The sequence below is a fragment of the Triticum aestivum genome, chromosome 3B (genome assembly GCF_018294505.1).
Source record: "Triticum aestivum cultivar Chinese Spring chromosome 3B, IWGSC CS RefSeq v2.1, whole genome shotgun sequence".
NCBI classification, from domain to species: Eukaryota; Viridiplantae; Streptophyta; class Magnoliopsida; order Poales; family Poaceae; genus Triticum; species Triticum aestivum.
In genome coordinates this window covers 67,679,428-67,691,235 of record NC_057801.1, presented here as the reverse complement: position 1 = coordinate 67,691,235, position 11,808 = coordinate 67,679,428, and the positions used below count along the sequence as shown (strand labels likewise).

The following is an 11,808-nucleotide window of genomic DNA, read 5'->3' as shown; positions in this document are numbered from 1 at the left end:
GGTCAGCGGGTAGGTGAGGGGCACTATTGCCATGCCCCGGCTAACCATGGGCATGCGTGGAAACACTATTGTCTTGGTCATCGGTGGTTTAGGTCTCGTCCCATCGTACGGCCTGGATGGGACGGGAGCTCACCCGTGGTTGGGTCGCTGTGGACGCCACGGGTGGGGCTGGCTTGCCGTGGAAGCCTTGGTTGCGCCGGGTTGAGTCGCCTTGCACTAGTTGTTGTGGCTGGGTTGACGTACCTTGCCAGGTCGGAGGGTTTGGCCGGGTTGCGAACCCTGCCGGGTCGAGCGACAAGGCCAGGCGCGTGCCGTCTTGCGGGGTGGTGCGGGCCCCGCTGTTTTTGAAAAGGATCTGGGTTCCGTTGCCTGCCTGGGGTTCATCCCCCCGACAGTAGTCCCCGAAGCTATGAAGGTCCGCCGTCTTCTGAGGAGTGGGCCTTCGCAGTTTCCCCCTCGAGCAAGGCAGATTCTGCGAGAGCCGGGTCCGCAACACCCGATGTGTGTCGGTTCTCTTAGGAAACCGGATCGCGGCATCCCGGCCGTGGTGGGAACCGAGGAGTCCATCGAATCTTGAGGCAACCCCTTGGGCTTCGCGCAGGCGCCACGTGGCGCCCGGAAGTCGGAGGGGCCTGACAGGCCATGCGTGTGACGGGACTGGGCGACGGGCTGGGGGCCCGCTGCCGTGTGCCCTTGGGCCATGCGCGCGGATTTATTGTGGCGTCTGGGGGCCGGTTGCACTTCCCCGAGCAATTGGTGCGCGCGTACGTGCGCACTTATTATGGGGTAGTATAACATGCGCGTGCAGACGATCCCACTTCCCCACGTTTGAACCAGGGCTTATAAATTGAGGGGGGCAAGGGGGCGGCGGACACCATTCTCGCTCACGCCCTCCTGTCCCCCTGCTCGTGCTCTGCTCTTTGCCACCGGCACAGTTTCGCCCGCAGCCCCGAGCAGAGCTTCCTCTGTCGTTCATCTTCTTCTTCCCGCTTCTGTCCATGCCGCCGCCATCAGGCTCCTGGATGGGCTCCAACGTCACCACCAAGGACATCACGCAGCTTCGAGCTTCGTGGCCCTTGCCGCGAGAGACGGACGTCGGCATCCGCCTACCGCGTGGCGAGCAGAGGCCCCGGTCCGAGGGGCAGGAGCGCGTCGTCTTCCTCACGCATTTTGAGTGTGGGTTCGGGCTGCCGGTGAGCACCTTCTTCTACGCATTCTTGGAGTTCTTCGGGCTTCAACCGCACCATCTTGGCACCGGCGCCATCGTCCAACTCTTCGGCTTCGTTACCCTATGTGAGGGGTACCTGGGGGTCGAGCCGACGATCGACCTCTAGGCACGCTTCTTCTCCTTGAAGTAGCAGGGCCCGTCGGCCTGGGAGTTCGCCGACTGCGGCGACGCCGTCATCTCAAAGCGGTCCGGGGCAGATTTCCCCAAGTTCCCGCTTGAGGATTCTGCCAAGAAGTGACAGAATTCCTTCTTCCATGTCCGCAACCATGGCGTGGACCATATCAATATTCCGCCCTTCGTCATCGCACCGCCGCGCGCGAAGATGAACTGGGTCTACTCGCTTCGGCGCCGTCGCAGGAGATCGTGAATCTCTGCGAGCGGGTGACGGTGATGAGGATGCAGGAGGGGCTCACTGGCACGGACCTCCTTGCCGCATTCATCACCAATCGGGTCCTTCCGCTTCAGAGGTGCTCCTGCCTCATCGGTGAGATGATTGGCCTGCAGGACCCCAACTGAATGGGGTCGACGTGGCTGTCTGCGGAGCAGGTCGCGCGCGGCGTCAACGACATCTCCAAGGCCATCCTTGGAGAGGATTGGTGATTCGGTAAGGCGCCTTATAGCCAGTCGAACCTAGCACCGCAGGTGAGCGTCTGGTCTCCTTACTTTGCTGCCGCGCATCTTCTTGTTCGCCCTGACACGACGCGGGAGATTCTCTTGAACGCAATCAGGCATCCTTACGCCCGGGCTCGGTAGCAGGTGGCGCCGGTGGCACTAGAGGAGCCCGCGGCTCAAGGTGGCGAGGAGGTGGCCGAGTCCGACGCCGGCACCAGGCGTCGTGCTGGTAAGTCTTGCGTGTTTCCTTCTTCGTTTTGTCTTGAATTGTTGATTGTGTCGTGGTGAAGGCGACGCTGACGCAGATTGTTGGTGTAGCGGCGTTGGGCGGCAGAGGCGGCGATGCAGACGGAGTCGGGTACTCGCATGCGGCTGGTCCGATCCTCCCTCATGGAAAGGACAGCGTCACGCCGTGACCCCGGGGATCGAAGCGTGCGGTGGACCCGGTCGAGCCTGGGAGTCTAGCCAAGAGGAAGCGCGGGAGGCCGACCCCGGTCCCGGTCTTGACGGGTTAAGTTTCGTTTCCTGCTTGCGCCAAGGCTTCTTGAGCCAATCTTGTTTCTTTTTGCTTATTTCTGGCGAGGGCGGCAGCGGAGGCTGCGACCGCCGAAGGGGCCGCGTTCCGCAGGAGCCGGTCCGACCTTGCCGGCCTGGCCGGGGAGGAGGGACGGGGCGACTCGGACCTCGGCCTAGACCCGAACGACGTCGAGGCCTTAGCCTGGCGGGACAGGAACCGGGCCGAGGCGGAGCTGGAGGCGGCGTCGGTCCAGGCTTGGATCGACGCAGCGGCGGCATGGGCACGATCCGGCGTGGAGCCGGCCTGGCGCGAGATGCCAGAGGGCACGGTGGTGGCGGCCACGGTCTTTGAGCCGTCATCGGTGAGGGAGCGCGGCTGTGGGGGCCGGGCTGAGGTGATGATCCTCGACCGGTAGGTCGTGGAGGTGGGGGTGACACCCCGCCGCGAGCCGACGTGGTCGAGCATGCGGGGGCTAATGGTGGTGGAGGCGGCAGCATCCTGGAGGAGACGCCATAGGCGGCGGCGGCGGAGGCGCCGTCGGCAATGGAGGAGGCACCGCGGGCGGCGGTGCCTGAGGTGGCGACGCAGGGCATCCCGGTGTCCGGGTCGCCGTCGGCACCGGGAGGGACGTCGGAGGAAGTGTTGGCCGCGTCACAAGCGGCCAGCGGGAGTCACGCCTTGGTGCCCCAGCAGGGCGGGCACTGAGCTGTCGTGCCGCAGCCTGTGTGGAGCGGGGGCGCGACCGTCTTCGAGCCTCAGACCCAGGAGGAGGCGGCGCTGGATGCCGTCAGCCGCCGCCTGCGAGGCCAGACGGAGCGGCTTGAGGCCTTCGCCCAGGCCGAGACGGAGCGGACGCGCGACCTGGAGCGCGCCGTCCTGCTAAGTCTTTCTTCTTTTGCTTTCTTGTAATTTCTTCTTTGTGGGGGCGCGCCAGCGCACCCACTGGGTGTAGCCTCCGAGGTTCGGGCCAACAATGTAGTAGTTGGGTCGAATCTTTAGATCGTCGGGCCTTGTTCTTACTTATGTCTTGTTTTCAGCATCTTGATGCCTTCCGGGTTGCCGCCTTCAATCGTCTCCTGGGCAAGCATCGGGAGCTCAAGGAGCAGCTTGCTGCCAAGGAGGAGGAGCTTCGCATCGCCACAGGTATGTTCATGCTCTTTTCTAGTGGGGGCGCGCTAGCGCATCAACTGGGTGTAGCCCCCGAGATTCGGGCCAACTACGTAGTAGTTTGGCCAAATCTTAAGTCTTGCCTTTTTTTCTTCTTCTGAACTTTTCTTTCTGCAGCCGAGGTGCTGTCTTGGCGGACCCGGCTGCTCCGGGCCGGTCATCATTACGACCGGCTTGTTGCTGATGTCGTCCGCCTTGGCATCGAGGCGGCGCAGGCGAGGGCGGAGGCGTCCGCGGCCCAACGGTATCTTGACGAGGCCAACCGGCTGCACGAGCAGCTGGCGGGTCACAAGAGCCGCCTTGAGGCCGAGGTGGAGCTCCTTAAGGCGGAGGCCGCCAAGGTGATGGAGACGCAGCGGGCCCTGGTCGAGGCGGACCAGTAGCGCGGCCAGCTGGCCGACGACAAGGGCCGGCTCCAGGCCGAGGTGGATCACCTGCGGGAGCAGGCCGCCGCAGCCGTGGAGGCTCGTCAGGACGAGACTCGTCACCGTGAGGCGGCTGAGAAGGCGGCCGAACACAAGGACGCCGAGCTGAAGGCTGCCCTTGCTAAGGCGGCCGATCTGGAGAAGGCACTCGGGGAGCGCGACCGCGTCATGGAGTGGGAGCTGCGTGGTACGTTGCTCGAGGCACAGCACCTGGAAGAGTCCTTCTCCAGTAAGTGTTGCTTCTTGTAATTTGCCGGGTCGGGACCCGGATTTTCTTCCTTGTTGTCCTTCTAATCTTGCCTCTTCTTTTGTGGCAGGGGCCTTTCCAGAGACGCAGCGGCTGGCGGAGAAAGCCGTTCGCTACCAGCGCGACCCGACCGGCGTTGTCGGGTCTGGGACGGATCCGCGGGTGGCCTGGACTTTCCCGTAGATAATCGCCGCTACAGAGGCCCGCATGTGGGTCCTGGGGATGCAGATGGAGCGGTTGTCCCAGGCTGGCACCGCGATGACGGTGGCCCTGTGACCGGACTCTGTCCATCCGCGTAGCTTCTCGCACCTGGCGCACTGGTTCACTACAAGGATACCCCCAATAAAGCAACTAATATTCTACAACGTTTTGACTATATGTTGCAAAATTCACAAGAGATACGCATATAAGCATTGTAGCATATGCGTTGTAGACTTGCAGACTTGCAACTGGTGACCCCATTTTAATACATAGATTGGAACCGGCCACAGCTCCAAGTAAAGCCCAATACAGCCTCTTTTCTAGCCCAGTCCAAGTTGGCTTCCAGGATAATCTTAGGTCGTTCCCAGTCCCCAACCTCCCCTGTTCCTCTCCTGACCTCCCACGCCGACCGCCGCATATCACCACTCCCTTACGATCCTCTTTCCCGGCGTGCCTTACCTCACCACTCCCTTGCGACCCTCTGTCCCGGCGCGCCGCCCCTCAACACTCCCCTGCGAACCTCCATCCAAGCGCGCAGTCCCTCATCTCCATTCTCCGGCGACCCTGCATCCCGGCGAGCCATCCATCGTCACCGCTCCCCTGCGACCAACGGTGAATCCAAGGTACGACGTGCCGCCCTTCTTCACCACTCCCCTGTCACCCTGCATCCCGGCGCGCTGCCCGTCGTCACCGCTCCCCTGTGACCCTGCATCCCATCGCGCGCCCCCTCGTCACCGCTCCCCTGCGACGACGGCGAATCCAAGGTACGGCCATGAACATGCTCAGATTGTCCTTTTGCCCAGCTGAATATCGTATCACTGATGGCGAAGAGCGGAGAGACCGGGGATGAGATTAATTCTGCTAGTGATCCAATCACGAGATAATTACTATGGGAGATTCTGATTGTGTGACGAGTTTCTTTGCAACATAAACGTTGATGCATAGGCATGTGTTCTCACACAGCAGGTCTCAAACAACCGGCTTAGCCCTCTGTTCATCGGATTAAGTTCATTTCCATGTCTATTTTTGTTTCTTGGTGTTTAATTTCATTTACAATTTGGGCATACTGAAAAAAGTCCAGATTACCAGGCAAAAAAAAGAGTCGAGATTCATGCTATTGTAGTTATGGTTGTTACACTAGAAGACAATGAATTTGAACCTTCACACACTTTGTGAATTATCTGACTTTTATAAACGAGACTCCTAATCCATCTAAGCGCTGGCAAATGTTTTTCAGGTGGCTTATACAGCGTCAATGAATATGGTGTCAGCAAGAGGTTTATGGCGCTGTTTGGCAGTAGGTTTTATTGTTGTTCGTGTTCCTGCTCTTCGATTCCAACAATCTTCTCGATTATTGGATGACACAAGGATTGAGTCAAGCTTGCACTTCTGATGTGGGATGATGGTTGTGTGTGTAGCCCTGCCCAAACTCTGGCCCCTCCAAAGTCAGGTGCAGGAGTTCAGGTTCATTCTTCATCAGTTTTAATGCCAAGTAATCATATTTGGATGACACTTCCTGATCAACGGGTGAGTTATTTGGTGCATACTATTAATGGATCAGCACTTGGATGGTTGGATTGTGATGTGGACATATTATTGAATAGGTCCAATATATAATAATGGGAGTAAGCATAAGAGCATTGCCTACAGGTTTATATTCGGTCAGAACATGCATATACACCATTTACGCCAATTGCTTTCTTCATGCAATTGTGCAACTGTTAACATTTCCCTGATGTTGCAATATTATAAGGGAATTTAACTGAATTTAATCTGCTTGTCAGATTTATGTCAATATTCTTTTTTAAAGATGGAGCTACATAATTGTTCGTTGGTGATCGACCTCACCAATCTGGCGTTTTGGTGTTTGATCGAGGTACCAACAGAATTTGATTGTGTAGTTTCAACAGCCTTACTTAGGACTATTCTCGTTTCATCTTCCATTTGGAGGGACTATGATAGCATTTATGAAGCTTTTGTAATTCCTTTACGAGTTCTTTCCTTTCAATCCATCGATAACTTTGATTTTCTCTAACACGCATGAACTAAAGTATTCTTGAAGAGCCTGGAAAAAAATAACGGAGAAATATCTCTTGCTATAGTTGTAAGTTGTGTTCTTAAATTTAAACTTGATGGTGTTGAACTTACAAATGAATTCTGGGAAGTGCATGTTGATATGGAACTTGTGAAGACATGATATTTGGTACGGAGTCGCAAACTGCAATACTCTCGGTAATGCAGACAAAACAAAGATTGCATGGCCTTCAACCTTTTGTATGTGACTAATATCCTGCCTCTATCACTACTTGCATCATGTCAATGCATTGTGTGTTAACAATTCATTTTGTTTTTGTGTTTGTAGATTCAAAAGATAAATGGATGATTATATGGGTGCATGGCAAGTATACTACAAAGATGATGATGATGTTCCTGATCATGATGACGAAGATGGATGCTTACAGTTTTAGTTAAGTTGTAGGGATGATGTTCTTCGGTTATGTTTTAGTTAAGTTGTATGGATGTGATGGATACTTTCAGTTTAACTTTTGATGTCATGAAAATAATTGGATTTTGCATCACATTTGGATGATGTTCCTCCTGTAATATCCACTATTGTAATCCAACATTTTTATCTAATATATGATTTGTTCCTCCCATGAGTATATTCTGTTATTTTTTTGTTCACTTGAAATAAATAATTTTCACCATTGCATGGACCATTAACTTAATTCTTACCAATATAATTATTAACTCTTGAAGCGTTGGAAATTCTTCATTCCCAAGCAATGAAGATTTCGGCCCCTGTACATTAAGCACCAACGTATAAAAGTGTTGTAGAAGTCCGTTTTATGTGTTGTAGTCTTGCAACGGTCCCTTTACCAACGAAAATATAAGCGTTGCATTACGCGCTAGCAACACTGGATAAGGCTACGCATCCCTATCCGTTGGTAAAGACACTACCAACGGATATATAGACTTTTAGATACGAAAAATTGCGTTGCTATAGGGGGGTCATGTTGTAGTGGTTGGAGATGGGCCCGGACCGTCTTGGCGAGTGGTGTGTTTCCGCCGCCCGTGCAGGTGCTGAGATGGCGCTGCGGTTCGCTGTCTTGGCATCCGGATCTTCAGCTGGATGCGCTGATGGGCCAGCGTGCTGGTTTGGAGCAGTTGTTGCAGGAGCAAGCCGGCCGGATGACATGCTACATCTCCGAGTTCGCCTTCCACGACGAGTTCCATCCGGAGCGGACGGAAGACGGCAGGGCCGTGGATGGCGACGACCACAGCTTGCTTCTCCATGACCCGGAGGGGAGCTCGGAGGAGACGGGCGTCTACGGCGACGCGGATGCTGAGGAGGACGCCGGTGTCACGCCGGACCCGGAGGCCGCCAAGGGAGGGTCGTCGACATCGCGATGCGGCGCTGGAGATGCCTGAGATACTTTACGCAGAATCTGTTAAGTAGCAGGTCCACCCACCCACTAGGGGTTGTTTAGGGTGTAATGAACTCGGGTCGTGGGCCTTTGCTTTAAATATTTGTGTGTGAATGTCGTGAGTGCTTTTTTACTCTTTGCCTTCCGCTTTTTCGAACCAATTTCATACGCTTTTCCTCTCTCAAACCTCCCCCCCCCCCCCCCCCGTGAGTCAGACGGCCGAGGCTCCGGTCTGTGACAAGGGGTTCGATTCTTCGAGAGGGGCGTGCAGGACTTGGGTCCTTAGAAGCGTTGAGCAAGAGCGAAACACCCACTAGGCCGGCTGGCGGCAATCCGGCTTGGCCGGTTGGCGAGCAGCCGGTCGTGCGGCTACTTACTTGATGAGTGACGGGCCGGGTTGGTCGACCCGACGGCCTTTGACTTAGTGTATGAATTGTAAAGGAGCTTTGGCACGTTGTGCTTGCCCGCCGACAGCCAAAGCTGGATCTGCGGTTTTAGGCGAAGTGAGGGACCACGGCGTCCCAACTTTATCAGGAATCACCAAGTAAGGCAGCGGGGTGGTGACCGAGCCGGCCTGCCCCCGAGCCCCCGGGTCGAGCGAGTCGAGCCGGTGGCTGGGTTTAGTGGTAACGTGGTGCAGAAAAAAAGGACGCAATAAATTGGTTGGCAAAAGGCAGCCCCCGAGTCTCGCTCAGGGAACCCGTAGTTTCATGCATTTACGAAAGGCGACGATACATACACTCGTGCGGCTAACTTTAAAACAGGCGGAGGAGTTCCACGTTCCACGGCCGGGTCGTTTCTTCACCGACGGTGTCCTTCTTGCACTTCTTTGACTTGCGCGCATCGATGAGGTAGTAGGCGTTGCGGTCGCGCAAGGCCCTGCTCACGATGAATGGGCCCTCCCATGGAGGGGACAGCTTGTGCTGGCCTGCCTGCTCTTGGACGAGTCAGAGGACGAGGTCGCCCTCGCGGAATGCGAGGGGCTTGATCTTCTTGCTGTGGTAGTGCCTTAGGCCTTGCTGGTAGATAGCCGAATGGCTAAGTGCCAGAAGGCGCGCTTCTTCGAGCAGGTCGAAGCCGTCTTCGCGTGCCTCTCTGGCTTCAGCTTCGGTGTACATCGTGAAGTGCGGCGAGTCGAACTCAATGTTGGTCGGGATGAACGAGGTGAACCCGGTCGACCGATTCGGCATGGTGCGCAGACTCTAGAGTACTGCTGGCAACTCTTCAAGCCAGCTGCCAGGTGAGCGGATAAGTGGCTCGACGAGTCGCGGCTTGATGCCGGACAGATGAGTCTGTTGGCCCGCTCGACTTGCCCGTTGGACTGCGGATGTGCCACGGAGGCTAGGTCGAGGCGGATACCGGAGACGGAGCAGTTGGTGCCGTTGTCGGTGATGATGCTGTTCGGCGTGCCGTAGCGCACAGCTATATCCTTGATGAACCGGACGGCTGTTGGCCCGTCCAATTTCTTAATAGGTCTTGCCTCGATCCACTTGATAAATTTGTCCACTGCCACCAGTAAGTGCGTCATGCCGCCTTGAGCGGTTTTGAAGGGTCCCACCATGTCGAGCCCCCAGACCGTGATGGGCCAGGCGATCGGTATGGTGTGGAGTACTAACGCCGGCTGGTGGCTGCATTTGCTGAAGCGTTCACACCCTTCACATTTGAGAACGAGCGACTCGGCGTCTTCGAGGGACGTGGGCCAATAGAATCCGTGGCGGAATGCCTTGGTCACCAAGGATCGTGATGCGGCATGGTGACCGCAATCGCCCTGGTGAATGTCGAGGAGGATGTCGATGCCGCGATCCTGCTCGACGCAGCGCTGGAACACGCTGGTAGAGCTGCGTTTGACGAGCTCGTTGTTGATGATGCTGTAGGCGGATGCCCGGCGCTGAATTTGCCGAGCTTCGGTCTCGTCCATGGGGAGAACCCCGTTCTCCAGAAACTCTGATATTGGGAGAGCCCAAGATGGAGCTGCAACCACTACGAAGACGGCCACCAGGGTGGGTTCCGGGTCTGCAGCCCCCGAGCCGGGTTGAGCAGCCCCTGGGTCGGGGATGGTGACGGCCGGGTCTGGGATGATGGTGGCCGGGTTGAGCTGAGCAGCCCCCGGGCCGGGTTCAGCATTCCCAGGGCCGACATGGGGTGCGGCCGGGTCGTCCGGAACCTGAATAGACTCGAAGTCCGGCGATGGCTTGACGGACGGCTTGCGCAGATGCTCAAGGGAGACGCCGGACGGGATGGCTTGTCGTGACAAGGCGATCTTGGCGAGCGTGTCAGCTGCTTCGTTCTTCGCGCGCGGGATGTGCAGGAACTCGCAGCCCTCGAAGGATCCGGATAGCTTCTAGACGAGGAAGCGGTAGCTTGCCATGTTAGAGTCGCGGGCGTCCCATTCACCGGAGCACTGTTGCACCACCAGGTCTGAGTCACTGTAGCAAAGGATGCGTCGAATGCCGAATTCCTTGGCCAGCCGGAGGCCGTGCACAAGGGCTTCATACTCGGCGACGTTGTTGGAGGCGGCGAAGTGTATCTGGAGTGCGTAGCGGAGCCGGTCGCCCTTCGGAGATGACAGTACGATGTCGGCCCCCAAACCGAGTCGCATCTTGGACCCGTCGAAGTGCATGCGCCAGTGCATCGAGTCGGGGGGCGGCAGCAAGTACTGCATCTCGGTCGAGTCAACAAGGAAATCGGCTAGGGCCTGAGACTTGATCGTGGTGCGGGGCTCGTAGAGGATGGTGTGGCTGGCTAGCTGGATCGCCCACTTGGCGACCCAGCCAGAGGCGTCCCGGCACCCGATGATTTCTCCGATAGGCGCCATGCTGACAATGGTGATGACGTGCTCTTGGAAGTACTGCTTCAGCTTCTTGGCAGTGAGGTACACGTCGTAACACATCTTCTGGTAATGCGGGTAGTTCTGCTTGGAAATGGAGAGCACCTTGCTCAGGTAGTAGACCGGTCGCTGGACGGCTTGGATATTTCCCTTCTCTGGTCGCTCGACCACCAGCACCGTGATGACCGCCCGCGAGGTCGCGGCTATGTAGAGCAACAGCGGCTCCTTGTCGGTCGGCGCGGCCAGGACTGGTGCGGTGGAGAGCATGCGCTTGAGGTCTTGGAAAGCCTCGTCTGCCTTGCCGTTCCACTCGAACGGGGTTGTCTTCTTCATCAGTTGGTACAGGGGGAGCGCCCACTCGCCCAGCCGGCTTACGAACCGGCAGACTGAGGCCAAGCACCCGGTGAACTTCTGGACGTCGCGCAGCCAAGCCGGCTTGCGCATGCGCTCGATGGCCTTGATCTTCTCCGGGTTCGCCTCAATGCCGCGTTCCGAGACGAGGAAGTCGAGTAGCTTTCCGGCCGGGACGCCGAAAACGCACTTTTCCGGGTTGAGCTTGACCTTGTATTCGCGGAGGTTGGCAAATGTTTCCTTCAAATCGTCGAGGAGCGTGAGGTGTTGCTTGGTCTTCACCACAATGTCGTCCACGTACACGTGGATGTTGCGGCCGAGTTGCGGCAGCATGCATTTCTGCATGCACCGTTGGAAGGTGGCGCCGGTGTTCTTCTATCCGAACGACATGGTGATGTAGCAGTACGCCCCAAAGGGCGTGATGAAGGACGTCTTCGGGGCGTCGGCCGGGTCCAGCTTGATCTGGTGATAGCCGGAGTAAGCGTCCAGGAAGGACAGGAGCTCGCACCCGGCGGTCGAGTCAATGACTTGGTCGATCCGCGGGAGAGCAAACCGATCCTTGGGACAGGCCTTGTTGAGGCTGGTGTAGTCGATACACATGCGCCAGGTCTTGTTCTTCTTCAGGACAAGGACTGGATTGGCCAGCCACTCGGGGTGAAATACTTCCATTATGAAGCCGGCCGCCAAAAGCTTGGCGACCTCTTCACCAATGGTTCTTCTCTTCTCTTCAGAAAATCGTCGGAGGGGTTGACGGACAGGCTTGGCGTCCTTGCAGACGTGAAGTTTGTGCTCGGCGTACTTCCTC

The 11,808-nt window shown here is 56.9% G+C and overlaps 1 long non-coding RNA gene across 2 annotated transcripts; it reads left to right on the top strand.

The window, feature by feature from the left end:
- Positions 1-4,715: 4,715 nt before the first annotated feature.
- LOC123068619 (uncharacterized) lies at positions 4,716-7,054 on the top strand. Of its 2 annotated transcripts, XR_006431868.1 has the most exons (3): positions 4,724-5,161; positions 5,635-6,671; positions 6,760-7,054. It is a non-coding gene; the product is annotated as an uncharacterized lncRNA (long non-coding RNA). The 2 variants fall into 2 exon arrangements; XR_006431867.1 differs by having other exon boundaries at positions 4,716-5,161; positions 5,635-7,054.
- The last annotated feature ends 4,754 nt before the right edge of the window (positions 7,055-11,808 follow it).